The 13,590-nt window shown below is 39.5% G+C and overlaps 1 pseudogene; it reads right to left on the reverse strand.

Annotated features, from left to right (window-relative positions):
- Positions 1–647: 647 nt before the first annotated feature.
- Positions 648–7,966, reverse strand: LOC145958727 (putative disease resistance protein RGA1; annotated as a pseudogene).
- Positions 7,967–13,590: the final 5,624 nt, after the last annotated feature.

Genomic DNA, 13,590 nt, shown 5'->3' on the forward strand with positions numbered 1-13,590 from the left:
ATAGATAAGTTAATCAGAGTTATGTTCAAATTCATGAAAAATAAAACCAACAAATTGTTCATGATGATCATTTCCACTTAGTCACATGTTTCCCTAAGTTATCGCCTTTGTACTGTATAAGGGACAAAAACTAAAATATCTCCGAAATGTTATCCCAAGTCTAGTTTGTTAAATATACAATCAAATCTCCATCTGATTATTGATAAATAAATTTAAAAAGAATCGCCATCTGAATATTAAAATAAATGAAAAAGTAAAATGGTGCAATATATCAATATAAATGAAAGAAAAAGCACCCATATACTATAATTCGGATTTCAAAAAGTAAATGAATATTGCAGTGTTACACGACTATCATGGAGATTCTAAATTGAAATCCCTACCTAAAAACTCAAATTTATTTTACAACCGATAAAATAGAAGATAAATGAGATATACTAAAAAAAGAAACCTACATACACCAAACAAATGATTGAGGTGTAATTTGATGTGAACCGTTATACTCATAACAAATTCAAAACATATTAACAGTTTCATCAAGAACAACAATTCACATAATAAAAATAAAACCTTTAAAAAAATAAATAAGAAAAAAACAAGGTGTTTCAACAATTATCTATTCCATTAAAGTATTCCTCCTTATCTTGCTATTCCTCTTCCTCCGGTTGTTTTGGTTTTTCAATCCAAACTTCTTTTATATGTGATATTTTTATTTTGGGCCAAAACTCTTTAACATGGGGTTGACATTTAATTTCTAGATAGTTTAGGACAACCTGCAATCATCAAAGTTTCAAGTGCAGTGAGGTGATGGATGTTATCCGGGAGAGATAGAAGCATTGGGCAATCATCTATAACAAGTGTTTTCAAATTAGTTAGAGATGATAACCACTCTGGAAGTATTTCAATATTGCCACAATTGAAAATACTTGAGCATTGTAATGAGTTTGCAGTTTCTTGGAGCCACCGAGGCAAGGCCACCAGTTGTGGTAAATCCCAAAATTGAACATATTTTAACTTCAACTTGAGGTATTGTTCTTCATGGTGGTCTTTCCACAGTTCTAAGTCCAAATTACCACAGCCTTTAACGACCAAAGTTTCTAATTCAGGAAAAAAATTTACATCCAATGGCAAAGACTTAAGACTTGGACAGTCACCAAAACACAATATTTTAAGAGCAGGGAATTTGACCCCTCCAAAGATAGACTCCAAATTTTGGCTTGATTCAATAGACAGATATGCAAGTGAGCCCAACTTAGCAATCTCATTGTAAGGCAAAACATATTGCTTTGTGGTTATCTCCAAATAACGGAGAGAGATCAATTTTCTTAATCCTTTGGGCAATGCTTCCAGTTCCGTGCATCCATCAAGTTTCAACACTTGCAATTTTTAGAGCTTGCAAATAGTATCGGGGAGTCTCTTAATATTGTGATTATTCATAATACTAAAATATGTCAAATGTTTCAACTTACCAATGAAACAAGGCAAAGTCTCGCATGTCGAATCACTTAAATCCAAAACTCGCAAGTATTTGAACTTTGACATACAAGTATTTAGAAAAGCACTATTAGCTCTTGCTTTAGCATTTGGAAACAATATGGTTCTCACGGCTATTGATTTTGTGTTGAATAAATTGTCAAGTAAATTGTCTTCAGGCAAAAAGACAGATGTCGAACATTCTTAGGAATATTTTCAATGTGGGAATTTATAAATAAACACTCATCTTTTGCAACAAAAATAGCAAGATCATGCACCAAATCATGTATTCTAAAGAAATAAATATTGTTAAAGTCAACAAAATCTTGAAGAAAAGATCTTGATTGTAGTTCATACAAGTACTGATTGGGAAGATCTTCTGGTGTCATATTCTTTTGCAGTGAAGCAAGGAGTCCAAGTGCCCCCAAAAGTGAACTTACCTCAGAATTATTGAAGTGATAATTCTTTGGATAAAGGGAAAACAATGCAAAACATTGCCTTAAATAGGAAGGCATGAGATCATAACTTAATTTAAGTGCAGGTAAAATGTTACCTTTTTTCTATAGAATATTCCAAATTTCACTATTTCTCACATTTTCCCACTCATTTGTTCCAAATTTCAAAAATAGTAAACTCTCTAATATTCTTATAGCCAATGGAACTCTTCTGCATCTTTTCACAATTTCTTTCCCAATATTTATCAAATGAGGATATTTTTTCTCCTCTCCTTCTTTAAATGCCCATTTGACAAACAAAGATAATGAATCCTTAGGAGAAAGGCCTTTTAAAATGTGAGAGGGAACGGTACCCATCATGGAACCAACTTTATGACTACGTGTAGTCACTAAAATTTTACTTCCTGTTGCACCTACTTGTACTAAATTCCTTAGCTCAACCCATTTAACATGATCTTCATTCCACACGTCATCTGAGACAAGTAAGAATGTTTTACTAACAAGTTTGTTTATCAATTGATTTTGCAGTAGCTCCAGATCAAATATATTTAAATTCTGTTGGCAAGGAGGGGCATCAACTGAAGCTGAATCATTGGCAACACTGATGATTTTGATAACCAATTGCTTAATATCAAAATTATCAGAAACACAGATCCACATCTTCAATGAGAAACACTCTTTTGTCCTCTTATCATTGAACACAAACTGCGCAAGTGTGGTCTTTCCCAAGCCTCCCATTCTTACGACGCGGATAACAGAGAGACTTGTGTCACCATCATTAATCAAAAGCTCTATGATCTTTTCTTTATCATGCTCCCTTCCTATCATATCTAAATCTGGCACACGGGGGTGTGTGAGCTCTCTCGTATGCACAACACGAGTGTCAACATCATTTGTTCGAAGACCAAACTTGAGCCTATCAGTTGCAACCCTGTCAAGCCTCTTGCTGACATCTTTAATTTGTTGACCCAACCTATAACGAAAAACAAGTGGATTAGAGGTTGAGAAGAAGTGAGCTACCTTGTCTTTGGTGGTGCCATGAGCTTTGACCACTTGCTTCCGTGGTGTTTGGCACTCAAACTCATCCAGCACATTTTCTGCATTGTAGAAAAAATAAGAAAGACGAGTAATACTAGTATTGGGTGAACGTAGCAACTCACTGTACTTTTATTGAATAAGAGATGACCTTTAAATAGCCATTGTACAACGTACCAAATTAACAAGAAGATAACAAAATATCTTATCAAAACAAATATTATCAAAAACTATCTTATCTAAACTGAAACAAATAAAACAGATAAACTAACTCGGATATCTCTAAAATTTAAGATTATCTAACAAAACTTTCCCATAAGCTTAAATTTCTCCTTCTTCTTTCATTCCGAGTAACTTCCTTAACTCTTGAAATGTTGTTGTCGGCAATGATTTTGTAAAGATATCAGCTACTTGCTCTTTACTTCTTACGTGTTCGAGCTCCACGCTTCCTTCTTTCACCTTCTCCCTGATGAAATGAAATCAGACGTCGATGTGCTTACTTCTTTCGTGATTGATTGGATTTTTGGCTAACTCGATTGCCGACCTGTTATCTACTCGGATCAATACTTTCTCAGCTTTCATAATTTCCAGTTTGCTTAGCAAGTTTCTAAGCCAAACTGCATGTTGGACACTCCAAGATGCTGCTACATACTCGAATTCACACGTTGATAGAGCTACGATTGGTTGTTTCTTTGATAGCCAAGTGAAAGCCGTGTTTCCCATGAAGAATACGTACCCAGCTGTGCTTTTCCGATCATCCACATCTCCACACCAATCACTGTCCGAGTATCCAGTAAGTCGGTAGTTGTCCGACTTAGTGAAACACAGTCCAAGTGACATCGTTCCCTTCACATACCTTAGTGTCCTCTTCAATGCTTTCCAATGAGAATACCTCGGATCCTCCATAAAGCGGCTTGCAATTCCCACACTCAGCATCAGGTCGGGTCTTGTACTTGTCAAATACCTTAGACTTTCGATTAGGCTTCGGTACCTGCTTGCATCAACTTTTTCAGCTTCTCCATTTTTAGATAACTTCGTTCCAGGTTCCATGGGAGTAGAAACTGGATTGCAATTCAACATCTTTGCCTTGCTCAAAATCTCCTCGGCATACCTCTTTTGGGACACAAAAATACCTGTTGTTCTTTGGTCCACCTCTAAACCCAGAAAGTACTTCATGATGCCCAAATCGGTCATCTCAAACTCCCTCTTCATCACTTCTTTAAACTCCTCAACTAGCTCAACTTTGCTTCCCATGAATATCAAGTCATCCACGTATAGAGCAACGAACAATATATCTCCTCTGCACTTCTTTAAATAGAGAGCATGTTCATAAGGACATTGTTTATAACCATTTCTCTTGAAGTAGGTGTCTATTCTCTCATTCCATGCTCGAGGAGCTTGCTTCAAACCATACAAAGCCTTTTTGAGCTTCAGCACCTTCTTCTCTTCACCTCTCCTCATGTACCCTAGAGGTTGCTCCACGTAGACTTCTTCCTCCAACACCCCATTCAAGAATGCTGACTTCACGTCCATTTGTTGTATCTTCCATCCATGCTGAGCTGCTAAGGACAGTAATAATCGAATCGTTTCCATCCTTGTCACGGGTGCAAAGACTTCATCATAATCAATGCCTTTCTAATGTTTATAACCCCTCGCCACAAGACGAGCTTTGTAGTGCTCCACTTCGCCATTTGCATTTGTCTTCCTTTTGTATACCCACTTCAAACCAATTGGACGAGCTCCTGTGGGTAAATCTGTCAGCTTCCACGTCTCACTCTTCTCAATTGACCCCTCCTCATCCATTGCTTTCTTCCATCTCTCATCAAGTACCGCCTCTTCAAACTTTATATCTTCTATTCCTGTCAATAGACATACTACATGTAACTCGTCAGTGGAGTTGTAGATGTCTTGCTCCTTTGCTTTGTATTCGGACGAGCTCAGAAAACTTGTTCTTGAATGCCCAATACCACGTAGTCCGTGCACCAACTCCTTCCTTGATAGTTCGGCCAAACCTCCAAAGTTTAAATGCCCAAAACGAAAATGCCACGTCATGGCTTCATCCTTCATGTCCAGCTTCAAGCACTTATTTTGAAAGATGTTCAGCTCCAGTTTATACATCCGATTCTTTTTTATTTCCACTCGGGCTATTAAACGATCATGCTTGTCGTTCAAATAAAACACTCGATCCTTCATCAGAACCGAGTTGCCTTTCTCCATCATCTGCCCCATGCTTAAGATGTTATTCTTAAGCTCGGGAACGTAGTAGACATTCCTTATTTCTCCAACTCGTCCATCCTTCTGCATAAGCTTGATGGTTCCATGCCCTTTTACCGCTACCTTGGAATCATCCCCAAATGACACGAATCCAGCCTTCACCTTGATGAGTTCGTTGAAAAAACTTTCTTCTCCACACATATGATTGCTCGCTCCAGTGTCCAAATATCATACCGAGTTGTTTAAGCAACTCGAATCAAGCTCGGCTTCTGACTTCTCATCTGAGCTTGGAAGCTCAACTACTGATCTCTCCACGCAACTCAAGTTTAGCTGAACCTCGGAGGCACAACTCGGACGTAACTTGGTCTCCGAGCTCTGCGTCATCATCAAAATTCCTGCTTCCTTGTCCTCTTCTTCTGTGAGAAGATTCTTCTCTTTCTCTTCACTTCAGCTTTTAGCTCGACAATACTTTGCTATGTGACCGTATTTACCACAGTTGTAGCAATTTGTCGATCTGCATTCCTTTGCGTAGTGACCGAGTTTGCCACACTTATAACATTTCACCTCCGACCTTGGCTAACTTCCTTCCTTAGCTACGATCACCTCGTCCTTGTTCACCTCCATGATCACCTCGTCCTCTACCTCGTCCTTGATCACCTCGTCCTCTACCTCGTCCTTGATCACCTCCGACCTTGCGCCTGTAATGCTTGATCAAGAGTACCCTTCATCTTCCTCCTCCTTTGTTCGTGGGCTTCGAGTGACCCAGCGAGCTCTTCCACTGAGAGAACTGACAAGTCCTTTGACTCCTCAATTACGCATGCAATACTCTCGAAATCATCTGTTAATGATCTCAAGATTTTCTCCACAACTCTACTTGCTGGCATTGGCTCCCCATTCCTTCTGAGTTGGTTAGCCAACTTCTCCACCCGAGTTATGTACTCGGATACTTGTTCCTTATCCTCCATCTTCAAACACTCAAACTCTCCTCGGAGAGTTTGAAGTCGGATCTGTCTGACACGGTGGTTACCTCTGTGCGCAACCTCCAAGATCTTCCATGCTTCATTTGAAGATGCAACGTTTGCAATCTTCTCGAAACCTGACTCATCCACGGCATTGTACAAAAAATACAAAGCCGATTTGTCTTCACTCGTGTCTTTTCCAATGCAGCAATCTGAGCCACAGATTGGTCTTCGTCCTCCTCGGGTTCTTGGAACCCCTTCTCCACTATGTCCCATAGACTTTGGGAACCCAACAGGGTCTTCATCTGTAAACACCAATTATCATAATTGATTTTCTTTGACAGTTGTGGTACGGTCATTCCATTAACAACCTTCGCCATTACTCTCTATTTCTTCTTTCTTCCCCTTCACAGGCGCACACTGTTTTCCTCTCACACTCGGCACTCAGAGCATAAAGCTCTGATACCAATTTGTAGAAAAAATAAGAGAGACGAGTAATACTAGTATTGGGTGAACGTAGCAACTCACTGTACTTTTTATTGAATAAGAGATGACCTTTAAATAGTCATTGTACAACGTATCAAATTAACAAGAAAATAACAAAATATCTTATCAAAAAAAATCTTATAAAAAACTATCTTATCTAAACTGAAACAAATAAAACAGATAAACTAACTCGGATATCACTAAAATTTAAGATTATCTAACATGCATCGTACGTAGAAGACACCTTTGAGCTGCCTCAGCCATTCCTGCAGCTCATTGTTGTGCTCTTGCTTTTGCTAGGCATCTAACAAAACAGCCTTCACTAACGAGAGAGTTTTTCTAAACTCTTTGAGATGATCGTACACGCCCAGCAGCTGAGAAGCTTCTTCAAAAGCCCAAGAAGCAAGCTTTGCGCCGAGTGACTCTGCGATGCTGAAGAGGAATGATTCCGGCATAGTTGTAAGAATGCAAAAGACTTGTTGCGAGTGAACTTGTGTTCTAAGTGAGGTATAACGTGTTAGTGAGCTGGTTCGATATATCGATCATTTAATGACGCAATGAATTCCACAAATACTAAATAATTAATGTGATAGCGTTTTATTGTTGAAATATTAGATATTTTTCTGCCATCTTGTCTGTTATTTATGAGGAAATCAAATACTAGTCGTCATTCATCACATATAGTTATCTTGTTGGTCCACCAATTCTTTTTCTTGAAAATTTTGCATGCATGTCCAATTGTTTTTGCCTCGACCTACACTTTAATTTAATTGCACACTTATCTTATTGGCTTCTATAGTGGATTTTTATTGGATCCTCTAATTAATATCACCTTCACAGCTCATGCAAATGGAAAACAAAATGTGGGTGCTACTTGATGTACCACGACAGTATTTGCTTTTCTTTTTCAAATTTTTTATTTATATTTACTAAGAAATTATTTATTTAGTCTACAAGTAATGTTATATATATAATAAAAATTGTACAATATTATTTTTATGTTTATCTCTTTTTATTATTTTATTTATATTAATAATGATTGAAAGAGATAGATACAAAAATAGTGTTGTACAATTTTTGTTATACATATAACATTATTATTTTCAATATTTGTATTGATAGGATGAACTTTCGAAAAACTAGGGCAAAGCTACGAAAAGAATTATAAAACTGAAAAAAACTTCATTCTTGCATCAATCTGACAATCCATACACTTAAAAGCAATAGAATTGGGCCAAAACATCAACAACCCATTTAGGAAAAGCTACTAAAGAAATCTTTCATCCAGTATGGGTTTGATTTAATTCTTTTGGGCCTAACATAGCCTCCCGCATGCAGTGAAACCTTGTCCTCAAGGTTTAATGGGCCGGCTGGTGCTGGAGTGGTCTCAACAGGTGGAGAAAGTGGTGGACACCACGTGGGATGCTGAAAATGACGTGGCGGCTCCTCAATGGTTATCTTGGACGGTGCGGTGGAACTGGCTTGAGAAGTTTCGCAAGGCTCTTCATATGGGCAGTCAGAAGGTGAAGTGGGGGAGTTAAATTGTTGTGGGGCCCGAGGAGGAGGCACTAAAGGAGTAGGTTAAGAGGGTTGGGATACAGGAGGGTTACTTATGGGAGTAACATCCTGGACATCTTGGTTGTCTTCTTTGAGGGTGGGCGGCGGCGCGGAAATGTGTGAGGGTGGTTTGGGGCCGTGGTAGGCGCGCAGGAGAGAAACATGAAACACAGGGTGTATCTTGGAGGTACTTGGTAACTGAAGCTCATAGGCGACACTGCCAATGCGGCGGAGCACCTGAAACGGCCCAAAATAGCGCTTCGCGAGCTTGGCTGAGGGACGATGGTGTACAGACGTTTGTCGGTAAGGTCGGAGACGCAACCAAACCCAATCGTCGACGTCAAAGGTAATATCGCCCCGTTTTTTGTTCGCTTGATCTATCATACTTTGACGGCTTCGCTTAAGATTCACCTTCAGTTTTGTCAATATGTTGTGTCGTTCTTCCAATGAGGCCCGAATCTCAGGTATAATCGATGACGCTAGAGGAAGATGAGGAAAATGGGGCGGAGCTCTGCCGTACAAGGCTTCAAAGGGAGACATGCCAATAGCAGAGTGGACAGATGTATTATACCAATATTCAGCCAGATGAAGAAATAAGAACCAGCGTTTGGGAAAATCAGAGGCAAAACAACGAAGGTATGCTTCAAGAGACCGGTTTACGACCTCTGTTTGCCCGTCGGTTTCTGGATGATAAGCTGTGCTATAGCGCAGTGTTGTTCCCTGTAGGTGGAAAAGCTCCTTCCAGAAATGGCTGAGAAACAATGGGTCACGATCTGTGGTGATAGACCGAGGAATCCCATGCAGACGACAAACTTCAACAGAAAAACGGCGAGCCAAATCTTTAGCCGAAAAATGTGTAGGAAGCCCGATGAAGTGAACAGATTTGGACAAACGATCACAGATCACCCAAATGACAGTGTGGCCATGGGATTGGGGCAGATGCGTAATAAAATCCATGGTGAGGTCGTCCCAAACCTGTAACGGGATGGGTAACGGTTGTAGCAATCCTGGCTTTCGTTTTGGCATATATTTATTTTGTTGGCATATTGTGCATTGTTTGATGAACAACTTTGTGTCTGTGTACAGGCTGGGCCAGTAAAATGAGGCAGCAAGACGTGCTACCGTGGGTTTGAGTCCAGAATGACCTGCAGTCGGAGAAGCATGGAACTCTGCAATCAAAGATTGGCGCAACTCTGAAATTGCTGGGATGAAAAGGCGAGCACCGTAATATATCAACCCATTAGCAATATGAAATTTGTTACGAAGTTCCTGGGAGGTTTGTACTTGTTGAATGAACGCAATGCCTTCAGGTTCATTTTGAAAATATTGTTGTAGTTGACCCAATAACACAGGAACAGGAGAGGAGATACAGGACATGAACGGCTGAGTGTCACCAAACTGGCGAGATAAGGCATCAGCCACTATGTTCAATCTCCCAGGTTTGTAAAAGATATCAAAACTGTAGCCTTGGAGTTTACAGGTCCACTTTTGTTGTTCAGGAGTTTGAATAGTCTGTTGAATGAGATTACTCAAACTCTTTTGGTCTGTGTAAATGTGGAAGTGCCTGCCTATGAGATATTGACGCCACTTCTTAACTGCCTCTGTTACAGCATACAACTCACGGGTATAAGCAGCCGATGCCTGAAGCCGGGGGCTCATCTTCTTGCTAAAGAAAGCAATGGGATGCCCAAGCTGTGTCAAAACTGCCCCAATGGCCACCCCAGAAGCATCTGTCTCCACTACGAAAAGAGCATCAAAGTTAGGGAGGTGAAGAATAGGACTTGTAGAGAGTTTATTTTTTAAGCATGTAAAAGCCTCTGAAGCAGTAGGTGTCCATGTAAATTTTTGAGGAGCAAGTAAATCGGTGAGAGGAGCGGCGAGAGTGGCGTATTGGCGTATAAAACGTCTATAAAAACCGGTGAGGCCCAAAAATCCCCTAAGAGTCGTGAGTGAACGAGGCTGAGGCCACTCTTGAATTGCTTTTAATTTGTCAGGGTCAGGTGCTACTCCATGAGCTGAAATGATGTGACCAAGATATTGAACCGAAGAAACAGCAAAAACACACTTAGTGAATTTAGCAAAAAATTGATTAGTAAGTAATAGATCAAAAACCACAGTTAAGTGATGTAAGTGCTCCGCAAATGTTGGACTATAAATGAGGATATCGTCAAAAAAAACCAAAACAAATTTACGGAGGTAGGGTCGAAAAAGATCATTCATGGCTGATTGAAATGTGGAGGGTGCGTTAGTAAGCCCAAATGGCATTACTAGGAACTCGTAATGACCGTCACAGGTTCGAAAAGCTGTCTTATAAGTGTCTTCAGGAGCCATCCTGATTTGATGATATCCAGAGCGAAGATCTAATTTAGAAAAAATTGTAGCTTTGCCTAGCTCATCCAAAAGTTCATCCACCGTGGGAATTGGGAAACGGTCTTTTATGGTTACCGAATTGAGAGCCCGGTAGTCAACGCATAGGCGCCAAGTACCATCCTTTTTGTGAACTAGTAAAACAGGTGAGGAGAAGGGGCTATGGCTAGGAGTGATGAGACCTTGAGTAAGTAGGTCTTGTATGATGTGAGACATGGCATCCTTTTGAGTGTGGGGGTATCTATAAGGTTTGACATTAATAGGTGGGGTATTGGGAAGCAAAGGAATATGATGGTCATGAGTACGAATGGGTGGTAAGCCTGTAGGTTTAGTGAAGATAGAGGTATGGTTAGAAATGAGAGTCTTAATTTCAGGGTTTAAAGTGGGGGGAAGATGGAGTTCAGGGTTGTGGGTATTGTTGTCTAGGCGGTGGGTGAAGATCAGATGGCATGAAGCAATCGCATTGTGGTGTTTCAGGAGGTTAAAATGGTGGAACGTGGCTAATGTGGGGGTATGGGTAGGATCGGCCTTTATGGTGATGGGCACATCATTATGAGTAAAAGAGAGGCTAAGGGTGGAAAAATCAGCAGTTAGAGGTCCAAGGGTACGTAGCCAATCAATACCAAGTACTGCGTCCGCACCTTCTATTGACATCAAATAAAAGGGAACTGAAAAGGAATGACCATGCAATATAATTGGAACTTGCTCACATAATCCCGTACAAGCAATATGTTGTCCATTGCCGACCATCACAAAGAAGTGAGGGATAGGTGTAATGGGTAGTTGGAGGTGGGATGCCAATCTGGGTTGGAGGATATTGTGGGAGCTGCCAGTGTCAATTAAAACTCTCACATTCAGGTGGTGAATGGAACCCCGAAATTGGAAGGATTGAGGAGAAGGGTGACCGGTTAAGGCTTGAAATGATAAATGAAACAAGGGAGATGAGGTAGGGTCAGTTGGGGATGGTGTGGTGGTAGTCAGGTCTGGGTCATCCTCTATGAGAAGTAGGAAACGAGGGGTAGAACATTTATGGCCGGGGATAAATTTGTCATCACAGTTGTAACAAAGACCAAGGGCCCTGCGTTCTTGCATCTGGGCCGACGTCAGGCGTTTAATAGGGGGAACAACTGGTGTAGGAGAAATGGACGTAGGGGGGGTAATATGAGTGGGGAAGTTGGTTGAGGGGGTTGTAAGGTAGGGTTTCGAGGTCTTGGGTTTAGAATCACGAAATTTAGCTTCAAACAGCTTAGCTAAACCAATGGCCTCTGAGATTGTGGGTGGATGTAATATCAAGAGTTCATGGCGTAAGTCTGATCGAAGTCCTGAAATAAAGCAGTTTAGTAAATTTTCAGGAGAAAGGCCATAGACACGATTGGATAATCTCTCAAATTGAGCCTGGTACTCAGAAACGGTCCCAAATTGACGGAGTTTGTATAACTCTTGTTGATGGTTGGTATAAGAAGATGGACCAAAACGTAACTCCAATGCACGAGCAAAGGAATGCCAATCCGTTAATCGATGATTGTGGTACATCCACTTGAACCAACTAAGGGCCTCGCCCTTCATGTAAAAAGCAGCCATGTGGAGACGGTGTTCCATAGCAATTTGGTATAAAAGGAAAAACTTCTCTGCTTGAAAGAGCCAGTCCAGTGGGTCAGCCCCCTCAAAAGTTGTAAGTTGAAGTTTAGGTGGTTGTATAGGAGGCATGGCCATATTAGTTGGGACTGAATGGGTTAAAGGGGTGGTGAAAGGTAAAGATAAGGTGGGAGGGGTGGAAGTTCCAAAATGTATAAAAGGAGGTGTAGGAGGGGAAGTTGTAGATGACCCAATTGATGTGGTTGAAAGGGCCAAAAAAGACATGGGCATACCGAACGGCATAGGGGCCGTAGGAAAGGGTGAAGGGGATGTGAAACGAAAGGAGGAAACATGAGAGGGTAATGTAGTGGAAATGGAAGTAGGCAAAGGAGAAGATTGGGTAGGGTGTACCGAACATGGTGAATCCGGGGTTGGGCTGGTTGACGAGACCGATGTCATAGCGGTGAGTTTGGCTATCATCGCATCAAGGGATTGTTGGAAGGCAGCTTGACGAGCCTCTTGGTTGAGTTGTTGGGTATCAAACGCTGATTGAAGAACCACAAATTTCTCCGTGAGGAGTTGGAGGGCTTCATCGGTCTCCTTGGACGGTTTGGGAGGCATGGACGAAATGAAAGCACCACTGATAGGATGAACTTTCGAAAAACTAGGGCAAAGCTACGAAAAGAATTATAAAACTGAAAAAAACTTCATTCTTGCATCAATCTGACAATCCATACACTTAAAAGCAATAGAATTGGGCCAAAACATCAACAGCCCATTTAGGAAAAGCTACTAAAGAAATCTTTCATCCAGTATGGGTTTGATTTAATTCTTTTGGGCCTAACATGTATCGTAATGTAAGAATTGAGGATAATTAATATCTTCTATAAACAAGTATTTATATAAATTTACATTGAATTAATTGTGATGTACCTCATACATTTAAATAGTATGTGAAATGTATTATGCAAATACGAATTCTATTTTACCTTCTCTTTTGTTAAAAATAAAATCCAACAGATTAAAATGAAGTATCAATTTTTCCATGATCTAGAAATACGTCATGATAATTGGTTTGTCAAAATTTAAATAAATTGATTATGAATGTTTTTATGATAAAAAAAGGCTTAAGGTCCAATCTAATTGAAAATGTAAATATTTCTTTAAATTTTGTGTTGTATATTTTGAAATATTTTAAAGGATAAGTTTATTTATGAAATTATTTTAAATTTAAAATAATTGTTTTATTGATTATTGTTTTTAAAATTTAATATTAATTTTAATGAGATGCAATAATCTAATTATCATAATTTTAATTAATTTTAAATAATTAAATATTTTAAAATTAATTGTCTTAAATTCTGTCATTAATTATAGTCTTAATTGTCAATATCCCTTTTTTATAAATACTCATATATATATATATATATATATATATATATATATATATATATATATATATATATATA

This window comes from Cajanus cajan, chromosome 6, assembly GCF_000230855.2.
Source record: "Cajanus cajan strain Asha chromosome 6, NIPB_CcT2T_4, whole genome shotgun sequence".
Classification (NCBI taxonomy): Eukaryota; Viridiplantae; Streptophyta; class Magnoliopsida; order Fabales; family Fabaceae; genus Cajanus; species Cajanus cajan.